Here is an 11,978-nt window from a genome sequence, read left to right on the forward strand (position 1 = left end):
ACAGTGCATTATGTATTTCTATTTTATTACCAGGTGTCTCCTCCACTGGTTGGCGACGGACTGTAAAAAGATAATACAGTACAGTTAGTCATATCAGTTTGACTTAAAATAATGTTGGAGAAAAAAAAATACTGTAATTACAGTACCAACTATTGCTACTGTACAGTATATTTACCAAAAATGTATTCTGGCTCGTCGTCTGTGGGTAAAAGAGAAGAATATTATAAGATACAGTATACAGTAAAAAGTATAGTAATAGTACACTAGTGTCCAGGCCCAGTGTCAGGTGGGTAAAAAAAGGTATGCTTGTGACAGGCATGGTGATTCCAAGGGACCCCACCGAGACTATCAGAAAATTTGTGAGTGACCCGTATGCCGGTGATTATGACTAGAATAAGGTACAGTAGCAACTCTTTTTTCTTTTGAATTATGTATACTGTACAGTACTGTATGTGCATATTGTACAGTACACTTAAAATATTTAGCAGTTACTGTAGTGGTAATTTTTGGGATGACAGTATTAGCATACTGTAAGCATCCAACTGAGGCCCCCAAACAGATGCCGCCACTAGGTACAGTACGTGCCTCTCGTGCCTAATGGGAAATTCATCACTGACAGTATCTAGAGAGATGAATGGAGAGACAGTGACAAGGGGTGAGAGAGAGAGAGAGAGAGAAATTGAGTAAGATGGGTGTTTTTTTTAGAACAGGATGTTGTCCATACAGTAGCAACCAATCAAATATTACCTACTGTACTGTATTATCGTCTGTAAGTGTAACTAGATACTGTAAATGTTAATGTGGGATGTGATCGGTTGCTACTGTATGGGCAATATCACCAGTTCAAACAAAAACAATTTTCATCCGATTTCTACGCATTTGCCAGAAAAATCTGATGAAAAGTGCTACTCTGATGGCATCAGATCAATGTCAGTAATAATTCTTACCACTAAATGCAGCAGCATCATCATCATCCTCCTCCTCCTCCGTGGCCTGTTCCAGTGTAGGGCCTGTGAAAAAAAACATTAATGTGAAAAAAAAAAAAGGTTCATTCCAGGAAATACACATACCCTCCAACATGACCCGCCCCACTAGGTACAAAATGCTCTGGTTCTGGACTTCCCTCTTAATTTATTATTGCCATCACCTGTGAAGAAACAGCTTTCTTATCATATAACTAGTTCAACACAGGTGATGGAAATCATAAATTAAGAGGGAAGTCTAGAAACAGAGCAGTGCGGCGGGTCATGTTGGAGGGTCTGCATACAGAAACATAGAATTTGATGACAAATACTGTAAGAACCACTTTGCCCATCTAATCTGCCTCTTTTTTTTAACCTTTTTTTTACATCAAACCTTATAACAATTTTCCCCAAACATCACATGATGCAAAGATAAATAAATAAAAAAAGAGGTGCAAGATGGAATTGTGATTGGGCCCTCCCAACCACCCTTATGTTATATAAACAGGGTCTGCCACACGACTGTGGCTGAAATGACTGGTTGGTTTGGGCCCCCACCAAAAAAAGAAGCAATCAATCTCTCCTTGCTCAAACTGGCTCTACAGAGGCACGATGTACCGGACTGGACTTACTTAATGGGTGCAGTGAGATGATGGATATAGAGATAGAGTCCTGGTCCTCCTCCTCCGCCACCGCCTGTGACAGTGTAGGGCCTGTGAAAGCAAAAAATCCATGAAATATACTTTTGTATTCTGTGTTGAATACAGTAAAGCAAAAATTCAGTCAGGAATTGGAGGAGGAGAGTAAATTTCGCACACAGAGACGAGAATGTCGAGGCCAGAATCAGGGGGTAGTGGAGGAGGGTTAGGATACCGTACCTCACCCTGTTGGGATTGCTGCAATCAGGATGCCACTGTCGGTCACCTGACCGCTAGAATCCTGACTGCTGGTCACGCAAACCCAACCCATTGGTTTAACACAATGTACAGTACAGTACAATACTGCAGTTTACTTACCAAGTTGGGGAGAGTGTTTTTCATCCTCATCCTCACTGTCAATAATTACTGAGTTGAAAATAAAAAAATATTATAAACAAAATACAGTAGAGTACAGTTACTACAAAATTGCACAGTAGTACAGTGCTACAGGAGGCAGAGATATATTCATAATACAGTAGGAGCAGAATGACTGTCCAGCGGTAGGGGACATACAGTACTGTATTTAAAAGACCTGCTGTCTGGATCCCGACATTCAGAATGCAGAGTGTGGATTCAGAGTATGATTGGAGGGTTAGGCTAGTGGAGGGTGGGTCGGATGCACAATTTTGGGCACCATAATACAAAATGGATATCGTGGAACTACAAAAGGTTTAGAGGCGGGCGACCAAAGTGATGAAGTGGATTGAGAAGATGGAATACAAGGAAAGGCAGGCTAGGCATGTTTACATTGGAAAAGAGGAGATTAAGAGGGGACATGATTAACCTTTACAAATATACTGTATACAGTAAGGGGACAATACACAGGAACGGTTTTTGATAAGATGGACACAGAGGACACGTGCACAGTAACTCTTGTTGAAGTAGAGGCGATTTCGCACAGAGGCGAAAAGGGGTCTTCACAGTGAGGGAAATACTGTACAGTACATGTTTGGAATTCCCTGCCTGAAAAGTAATAAAAGTGGACTTGGTCAATACTTTTAAGAATGGGCTTGAGAAAATCCTACTGTACTTACTATAATCTGGCTCCTCTTCCTCCCCCGAATCAATGGGAATGAGCTCCTCCTCTGTATCAATTACGAGGCGGTCTGTGTGTAAAAGATGACAAGTATTGTAAAATACAAAAATTACAGTAATACTGTAGGAAACTAGTGTGTCTGTAACAAAAAGTAATTATTACCACTTCCGGAGCTCTCGGATGCAGCAGGTGGTGGTGGTGGTGGTGTTGGTACTGTGGGAAAAAAAATAACAGTACTGTAAGTGAAGCTGTCAATTTGAAACATGTACTGTACAGTATCCAGGACACATGTACAGTAGTGTAACAACGATGACAGTCACACCAGAATTCTCGTTACACAATACCTGGCAGCGCAGCAGGTGGTGGTGGTGGTGGTGGTGGAACTGTGGGAAAAAAAATAACAGTACTGTAAGTGAAGCTGTCAATTGGAAACATGTACTGTACAGTATCCAGGACACATGTACAGTAGTGTAACAACGATGACAGTAGCACCAGAATTCTCGTTACACAATACCTGGCAGCGCAGCAGGTGGTGGTGGTGGTGGTGGTGGTGGTACTGTGGGAAAAAAAATAACAGTACTGTAAGTGAAGCTGTCAATTGGAAACATGTACTGCACAGTATCCAGGACACATGTACAGTAGTGTAACAACGATGACAGTAGCACCAGAATTCTCGTTACACAATACCTGGCAGCGCAGCAGGTGGTGGTGGTGGTGGTGGTGGTACTGTGGGAAAAAAAATAACAGTACTGTAAGTGAAGCTGTCAATTTGAAACATGTACTGTACAGTATCCAGGACACATGTACAGTAGTGTAACAACGATGACAGTAGCACCAGAATTCTCGTTACACAATACCTGGCAGCGCAGCAGGTGGTGGTGGTGGTGGTGGTGGTACTGTGGGAAAAAAAATAACAGTACTGTAAGTGAAGCTGTCAATTTGAAACATGTACTGTACAGTATCCAGGACACATGTACAGTAGTGTAACAACGATGACAGTAGCACCAGAATTCTCGTTACACAATACCTGGCAGCGCAGCAGGTGGTGGTGGTGGTGGTGGTGGTACTGTGGGAAAAAAAAAAACAGTACTGTAAGTGAAGCTGTCAATTTGAAACATGTACTGTACAGTATCCAGGACACATGTACAGTAGTGTAACAACGATGACAGTAGCACCAGAATTCTCGTTACACAATACCTGGCAGCGCAGCAGGTGGTGGTGGTGGTGGTACTGTGGGAAAAAAAATAACAGTACTGTAAGTGAAGCTGTCAATTTGAAACATGTACTGTACAGTATCCAGGACACATGTACAGTAGTGTAACAACGATGACAGTAGCACCAGAATTCTCGTTACACAATACCTGGCAGCGCAGCAGGTGGTGGTGGTGGTGGTGGTGGTACTGTGGGAAAAAAAATAACAGTACTGTAAGTGAAGCTGTCAATTTGAAACATGTACTGTACAGTATCCAGGACACATGTACAGTAGTGTAACAACGATGACAGTAGCACCAGAATTCTCGTTACACAATACCTGGCAGCGCAGCAGGTGGTGGTGGTGGTGGTGGTGGTACTGTGGGAAAAAAAATAACAGTACTGTAAGTGAAGCTGTCAATTTGAAACATGTACTGTACAGTATCCAGGACACATGTACAGTAGTGTAACAACGATGACAGTAGCACCAGAATTCTCGTTACACAATACCTGGCAGCGCAGCAGGTGGTGGTGGTGGTGGTACTGTGGGAAAAAAAATAACAGTACTGTAAGTGAAGCTGTCAATTTGAAACATGTACTGTACAGTATCCAGGACACATGTACAGTAGTGTAACAACGATGACAGTAGCACCAGAATTCTCGTTACACAATACCTGGCAGCGCAGCAGGTGGTGGTGGTGGTGGTGGTGGTACTGTGGGAAAAAAAATAACAGTACTGTAAGTGAAGCTGTCAATTTGAAACATGTACTGTACAGTATCCAGGACACATGTACAGTAGTGTAACAACGATGACAGTAGCACCAGAATTCTCGTTACACAATACCTGGCAGCGCAGCAGGTGGTGGTGGTGGTGGTACTGTGGGAAAAAAAATAACAGTACTGTAAGTGAAGCTGTCAATTTGAAACATGTACTGCACAGTATCCAGGACCAAAAAGGGGTCCGGCCAATAAACAATCTGCATCAGAGAAGCAAGATACAGTATGCTTAAAGTATACAGTACTATATACTAGATCGCCAACAAACGTAAATTAACAAACAACTATCACTGGAATTTACCATCCTCATCCCGTAGCGAAGCACGGGTATTCAGCTATCTACAATGTTATTTATACTTTGTGTTTAATATTTACATTTAGTTTTGTAAACAGACATTCTTAACATTAACGGATTGCAGCGAGTTATCTGTGATGGTCAGGACAGGGGGTTGGGACTATAGAAATCACTATGTACTGTACACTACTGTATTTGACAATACTTACCAGCTTGGCGGCGCCTGTCCCGCCTCCTGTGACGTCGTGCTACCAGCCCTGTAAAAATATATATACAGTATAATGGCAGCATACTGTACAGCCAATGAAATTCAACATTGACAGCATCTTTATGACATCACAATAAATGGAATTGTTCATTCTAGTACCCTGCACCTAATCACTCAGGAGGGCATAGTGTACTGTACTGTCTTCAAAACTTAAGGGGCACATTTCTAAATGTGACATACAGTACACTTACAGTATCGCTACAGTACAGTAGGTCCAGGGTATTAGACAGAACACTACCTTTATAGACATTGTAACACACATAAGCATTGCCCTTATAAACATTATGACACACATCAGCATGCAGCCCTCCCACCCTTAACCATCTCAGTACTGTTCATTACATTACAAATTGATTTCATGACAGATGATGCAGTACTCACCTGAATTCATCTTATTCACGTCATGTCACAGTAGTGCAGTTTATTCACGTCACAGTACTGTCCTTGATTCACGTTGTGTCACACAGTAGAGCACCGTATTCACGTCACAGTACTGTCCTTGATTCACGTTGTGTCACACAGTAGAGCACCGTATTCACGTCACAGTACTGTCCTTGATTCACGTTGTGTCACACAGTAGAGCACCGTATTCACGTCACAGTACTGTCCTTGATTCACGTTGTGTCACACAGTAGAGCACCTTATTCACGTCACAGTACTGTCCTTGATTCACGTTGTGTCACACAGTAGAGCACCGTATTCACGTCACAGTACTGTCCTTGATTCACGTTGTGTCACACAGTAGAGCACCTTATTCACGTTACTGTACGTCACAGTAGTGCAGTAGTATATCCACATTACGTCACAAAGTAGAGATCTGCCAGTCATGAACCTTATGCAAGAGTAATGCACGTCAGAACACATTAGGCCACTGTAACATCCCTTAGAATAATTTCTGCCAAAGTAACATCCCTTAGAACACTGTACTATCTGAAACACACATTTCGGCACACTGCAATTAAACCACACAATGCACTGCACGACTGCGTGATATGACAAACTGCACATTTCCCTGCAAAATATGATACAATGTACACTACACAAAAAACTGCAATTACCACATGTGTATACAGTACACTGCACGACAGTGCTGGCCCTAGCCAGGTACAGATACAGCCGCAGTCACGCAAAATATAGGCATGCCGCATATCATTTTAATCAGCAGAAGCTGCTGGTGCCCCTAAGCATAGCAAATGCCCTAGGCATTTGCCTACTGTAGTTTGCCTATGCCTAAGGCCGGCTCTGCTGCACGATGTGATTCACTATGTATTACACTCACTGCACAATACCATATTCTGAATGTACACTGCATGACACGCTGCAATTACGCAGCACGATACACTGTGATACATTGCATATACTGTACACTGCATGATACTGTACACTGCACAATCGTAGACCACCTGGATTGTAAAGAACTACTGTATATACACAAGTTTAAAAAAATAACAATTGTTTTTGTAAAACGCATGTCGATCTTTTTCCATGTCAACTTAACGACCATGTCAACCTACAGTAACTGGTGTCAACCAATTTCAAAAGCCGCACCATCTAGGTCGACGCAAAAAAACAAATTGACCTTTTGACCCGGGTTAATGTTTGGTCCTTGTTTAACCATTTGTTTACCACAAATACTGTACAGTGCTGTATAGACCGGATACCTGCTGCTACAGCAGCCCCTGCTATAATGTACTGTACCTGTAACTACAGTAACTTAAAGTACAGTAATCTACAGTAATGTACTGTACTTACAATCCCTTATGGCCTGCAGGCGTCGTGGGGTCCGCCTCACGAGGTCACTCCACCTCCTCTGGAGAGACCTCACCGTTCTCCTCCGGTTGTAGGTCCGGAGGATATCCCTGCTGGCCCTCCTATATGCCCTAACTTTCTCCTCGTTGCTGGCGAGAGTTCTGTCCCGCCAGCGAACGAGGAGACGCAGCTCACCCAGAGCATAGGGACGGTCACGTACTACAGGTACAGCAGCCATGCTTATGCTCAATGAGCGATCCAGACGTCGTGCGTCTCAGACGTCGTGCGTCTCAGACGTCGTGCGTTCCAGGCATTCAACGTACAGTACTGTAGTTACTGTACTTTGTGACAGTTTCCCTTAGTTTTACATATGCCCTTTCTTTGACCACAGTATTTTCCACTGTCTTGCCCTACGCCCTTCCCTCCTGGGAGCCTTCACAGGTCTTATGCTATACACAAATACCGAAGATGCACAGTCCGTCAGAATACACTCATTTCATTCACGCTGTTTGGGTGCATTTAGCGTAAAGAATCGCTCCTGCAGATGTACTTTGATTTATGTGAAACCTGTGTGCATCCTTCCATTGACTGTCTTACAATGTAAATAAAATAATACAGTGCATTATTACAGAAAAAAAAAAAAAAAAAAGAAAGAAAGCACATCATGTCTCGAACCCTGGACCCCCAGTGAGGGAGGTGGGAGCCTTCACCCCTAGCCCACGACGCCTCATGAGAGATTTCTAATTTCATGTGTGAAAGTACTGCAAACAGCGCCCGGCCCTCGCCCCATTGCTGTTGGTTTATGCCTTAGAGGACTCGGACGCTCGCATTTGTAAAGCACGGTGTTTTCCTCCGCCTCCTGCTAGCCTGTTGCCCTTCCCCCATGGGAGCCTGCACAGATCATGCAGTAGACAGGGAGGGAATGCAGGTCATGTGCAATACACAAACGCCCACTGTAGTACTATTTTGCTCACTTACAGTACCGTACTGTAGGTTGCATTTAGCGTAAAGAATCGCTCCTGCAGATGTACTTTGATTTATGTGAAACCTGTGTGCATCCTTCCATTGGATGTACTGTATTGGAGAGAAAAAAAAAAATGTTAAAGTGAATGTCACGGGAACACATTAAAAATAAGGTTGGCACTTCCTTCCCATTGGTGTTGGTTTACAGTATGCCGTAGTGTACTCGGACGCTCATGTAATTGCATTTCAAAGGCACAGTATTTTCCATCATCTCCCCCCTACCCCCATCGCCCTTCCCCCCTGGGGGCCTGCACAGGGAGGAAATTCAGGTCCTGTGCAATGCACAAACGCTGAAGATCTACAGTACTGTTTTGCTTAGTTGGTAGCGCCAGAATACACTCATTTCATTCACGCTGTTTGGGTGCATTTAGCGTAAAGAATCGCTCCTGCAGATGTACTTTGATTTATGTGAAACCTGTGTGCATCCTTCCATTGACTGTCTTACAATGTAAATAAAATAATACAGTGCATTATTACAGAAAAAAAAAAAAAAAAAAAAGAAAGAAAGCACATCATGTCTCGAACCCTGGACCCCCAGTGAGGGAGGTGGGAGCCTTCACCCCTAGCCCACGACGCCTCATGAGAGATTTCTAATTTCATGTGTGAAAGTACTGCAAACAGCGCCCGGCCCTCGCCCCATTGCTGTTGGTTTATGCCTTAGAGGACTCGGACGCTCGCATTTGTAAAGCACGGTGTTTTCCTCCGCCTCCTGCTAGCCTGTTGCCCTTCCCCCATGGGAGCCTGCACAGATCATGCAGTAGACAGGGAGGGAATGCAGGTCATGTGCAATACACAAACGCCCACTGTAGTACTATTTTGCTCACTTACAGTACCGTACTGTAGGTTGCATTTAGCGTAAAGAATCGCTCCTGCAGATGTACTTTGATTTATGTGAAACCTGTGTGCATCCTTCCATTGGATGTACTGTATTGGAGAGAAAAAAAAAAATGTTAAAGTGAATGTCACGGGAACACATTAAAAATAAGGTTGGCACTTCCTTCCCATTGGTGTTGGTTTACAGTATGCCGTAGTGTACTCGGACGCTCATGTAATTGCATTTCAAAGGCACAGTATTTTCCATCGTCTCCCCCCTACCCCCATCGCCCTTCCCCCCTGGGGGCCTGCACAGGGAGGAAATTCAGGTCCTGTGCAATGCACAAACGCTGAAGATCTACAGTACTGTTTTGCTTAGTTGGTAGCGCCAGAATACACTCATTTCATTCACGCTGTTTGGGTGCATTTAGCGTAAAGAATCGCTCCTGCAGATGTACTTTGATTTATGTGAAACCTGTGTGCATCCTTCCATTGACTGTCTTACAATGTAAATAAAATAATACAGTGCATTATTACAGAAAAAAAAAAAAAAAAAAAAGAAAGAAAGCACATCATGTCTCGAACCCTGGACCCCCAGTGAGGGAGGTGGGAGCCTTCACCCCTAGCCCACGACGCCTCATGAGAGATTTCTAATTTCATGTGTGAAAGTACTGCAAACAGCGCCCGGCCCTCGCCCCATTGCTGTTGGTTTATGCCTTAGAGGACTCGGACGCTCGCATTTGTAAAGCACGGTGTTTTCCTCCGCCTCCTGCTAGTCCTCCATTCCCATTATGCATTAGCGAACTCAGACGCTCATATATTTTAAAAGCACGGTGTTTATACATTGTACTGTACATTCTTCCTTTTACACAATTACTGTAGTTGCGTCTCCATACACATACAGTACTGTACTCCATACTTTTTCCACCGCTTCCCGTTACGCCTACAGTATTGCCAGAGCTGTAGATCAATCCGCCGCTATACTGTACGATCGAAAGTACTGGATTAGTGGAGCATTAGCCACACAGTGGTGGAGATGTGTAATGCATGATGAGTATCTAGATCGTCTCAACGCGCCTGCCTGTGATTAAACTCAGCTATCGCCTTAGCGTGGCTAAACGCCCGTCTCGGCGGAGAAACAGTCAAGATAAAGTTGGCTACATCTGTACCTTGGAGCAACCCCATAATGCTCCATGTGGCATGTCAGGGCCTGCACCTCCTCCTAATGCAGTAACCTCTCTGCCTCTCACAACAAACATATATATTGGTAGATGCTCAATTAGCTTAGTGATATAATTCAGGTGCTCGAAAAGGAGGGGTATTTCTAAGCAAGAAAAAAAGGCATTTGTTTCCCCCAGCACCCTGAATGATAACCGTAACCAGATATAAATTCCACATGATAATAGAATTCAGAGATCTTCGTTACACATATTTGCACATATTTGTTAATAAGCCCCAAAGCCGCATCAAGGCGTCTCTGTATAGTTGGGGTCCCTAGCGCTATATCTAGGTACAGGGTGTGGCACCCCAAAACACCAGCATAAGCCAGAAAGCCCAGCGTAGCATACCAGTGAAAAAACTATAGTGTTAATAAATTAGTATTTAGGAAGCCGAAGCTATAGAGAAAGTGATACAAAAATGAAATGCAATTAAAATAGAGAAATAGTGTTAAAAAATGAATAAGTGAAAAGTGTTAATAGAATGTAAAGGTATGCCACATTAAGGCCATCCAGCTCAGCCAGTCCAGAGGCACCACACCTCACACCTCCATTACCCCAATCTGGGACTAAGATTAACAAGCAAGGAGCCACATGATATGTGTGTCGGATGTGGCATGGTAGCAGATCCGTCCAGCTCCACACACTTGCCTGGGTCATTCTCACCCACTGCAGCCTTATCCCTACACCCTGGAGTCTCCTGCACTACTGATAGGTGGAACTTTGCGGTCAGCGGTAAGGTTACTTTCGGTCAACCGCTGACCGCAAAGTTCCCACCATTGGATACAATGGAGCGCATAGGCACAACATTGTATCTCTGCCGTGTGCAGCCTGACAGACACTACAGGAGCACACAGCCAATCAGGAGAGTGCTACGACGTGGCACTCCCTGATTGGCTGAAGGGACCCTCTTTGACAGGAGTCAGAGGGGGTCCTGGCAGTCGGGGAAAGGGGTCACATGTGTAAACATGGGACCCCTTTCAGTGCGTGGTCGGGTTTCCGTTTTTTTGTTTTGCCAAGTACGTGGATTATACAAAGAACAGAAGGTACACTGGATTATGTGAGTATAATTTTTTTCACAGGTACCCCTAGGATTCTACAGGGAGAAGAGGACCGAGCCTAGTGTGAACATAGGTAAGTATGTATGTTTGGAGGTGTGCATGTATGTAATAAACTTATACTGTCACGGTGTGTGTGTCCTGTTTTTTGGGGGGTATTTTTTTAGTAGTAGTACTACAGGTACCAGCGGGCCCGGTTTTCCACCGCATGCTGGTACTTGTGGTTCTCCAAGTACCAGCTTGCGGGGAAGGCTTGCTGGGACTTGTAGTACTGCTACTAAAAACAATATTCAATTTTTTTTCAAAAGGCTATCAGCCCCCCATCCGCCGCCCTTGGATGGGGGGACAGCCTCGGGCTTCACCCCTGGCCCTTGGGTGGCTGGAGGGGGGGGACCCCTTGATTTAAGGGGTTCCCACTCCTCCAGGGTACCCCGGCCAGGGGTGACTAGTTGGGTATGTAATGCCAGGGCCGCAGGGACCTAGATAAAAGTGTCCCCCGGCTGTGGCATTATGTACCTGGCTAGTGGAGCCCGGTGCTGGTTTCAAAAATACGGGGGACCCCTACGCTTTTTGTCCCCCGTATTCTTGGAACCAGGCGCAGAGCCCGGTGCTGGTTGATTAAATATGGGGGAACCTCTGACATTTTTCCCCCCATATTTTTTCAACCATATCCGGCTCAAAGAGCCCAAGGCTGGTTTTGCTTAGGAGGGGGGACCCCACGCATTTTTTTCCAGAAAATGTAACACTTTCCCACCCCTTCCCACTGATAAACATGCACGGATCTCATGGATCCGTGCATGCCTATCAGAACACGGTAAAAAAAAGAAGGTCTGTTTTAAATTTGCTTTTTTTTACGATTTGTATTTTTTCACGGCAGTGTTTGGCTATTGC

General features: G+C 44.3%; 1 long non-coding RNA gene across 1 annotated transcript; it reads right to left on the reverse strand.

Moving 5' to 3' along the window:
• Window positions 1–1,604: 1,604 nt before the first annotated feature.
• Window positions 1,605–2,767, reverse strand: LOC134943481 (uncharacterized). Its single transcript, XR_010181564.1, has 3 exons — window positions 2,695–2,767; window positions 1,979–2,026; window positions 1,605–1,675 (listed from the first exon to the last, which is right to left on the reverse strand). It is a non-coding gene; the product is annotated as an uncharacterized LOC134943481 (long non-coding RNA).
• Between the last annotated feature and the right edge of the window lie 9,211 nt (window positions 2,768–11,978).

The sequence above is a fragment of the Pseudophryne corroboree genome, chromosome 7, assembly GCF_028390025.1.
Source record: "Pseudophryne corroboree isolate aPseCor3 chromosome 7, aPseCor3.hap2, whole genome shotgun sequence".
NCBI lineage: Eukaryota > Metazoa > Chordata > Amphibia > Anura > Myobatrachidae > Pseudophryne > Pseudophryne corroboree.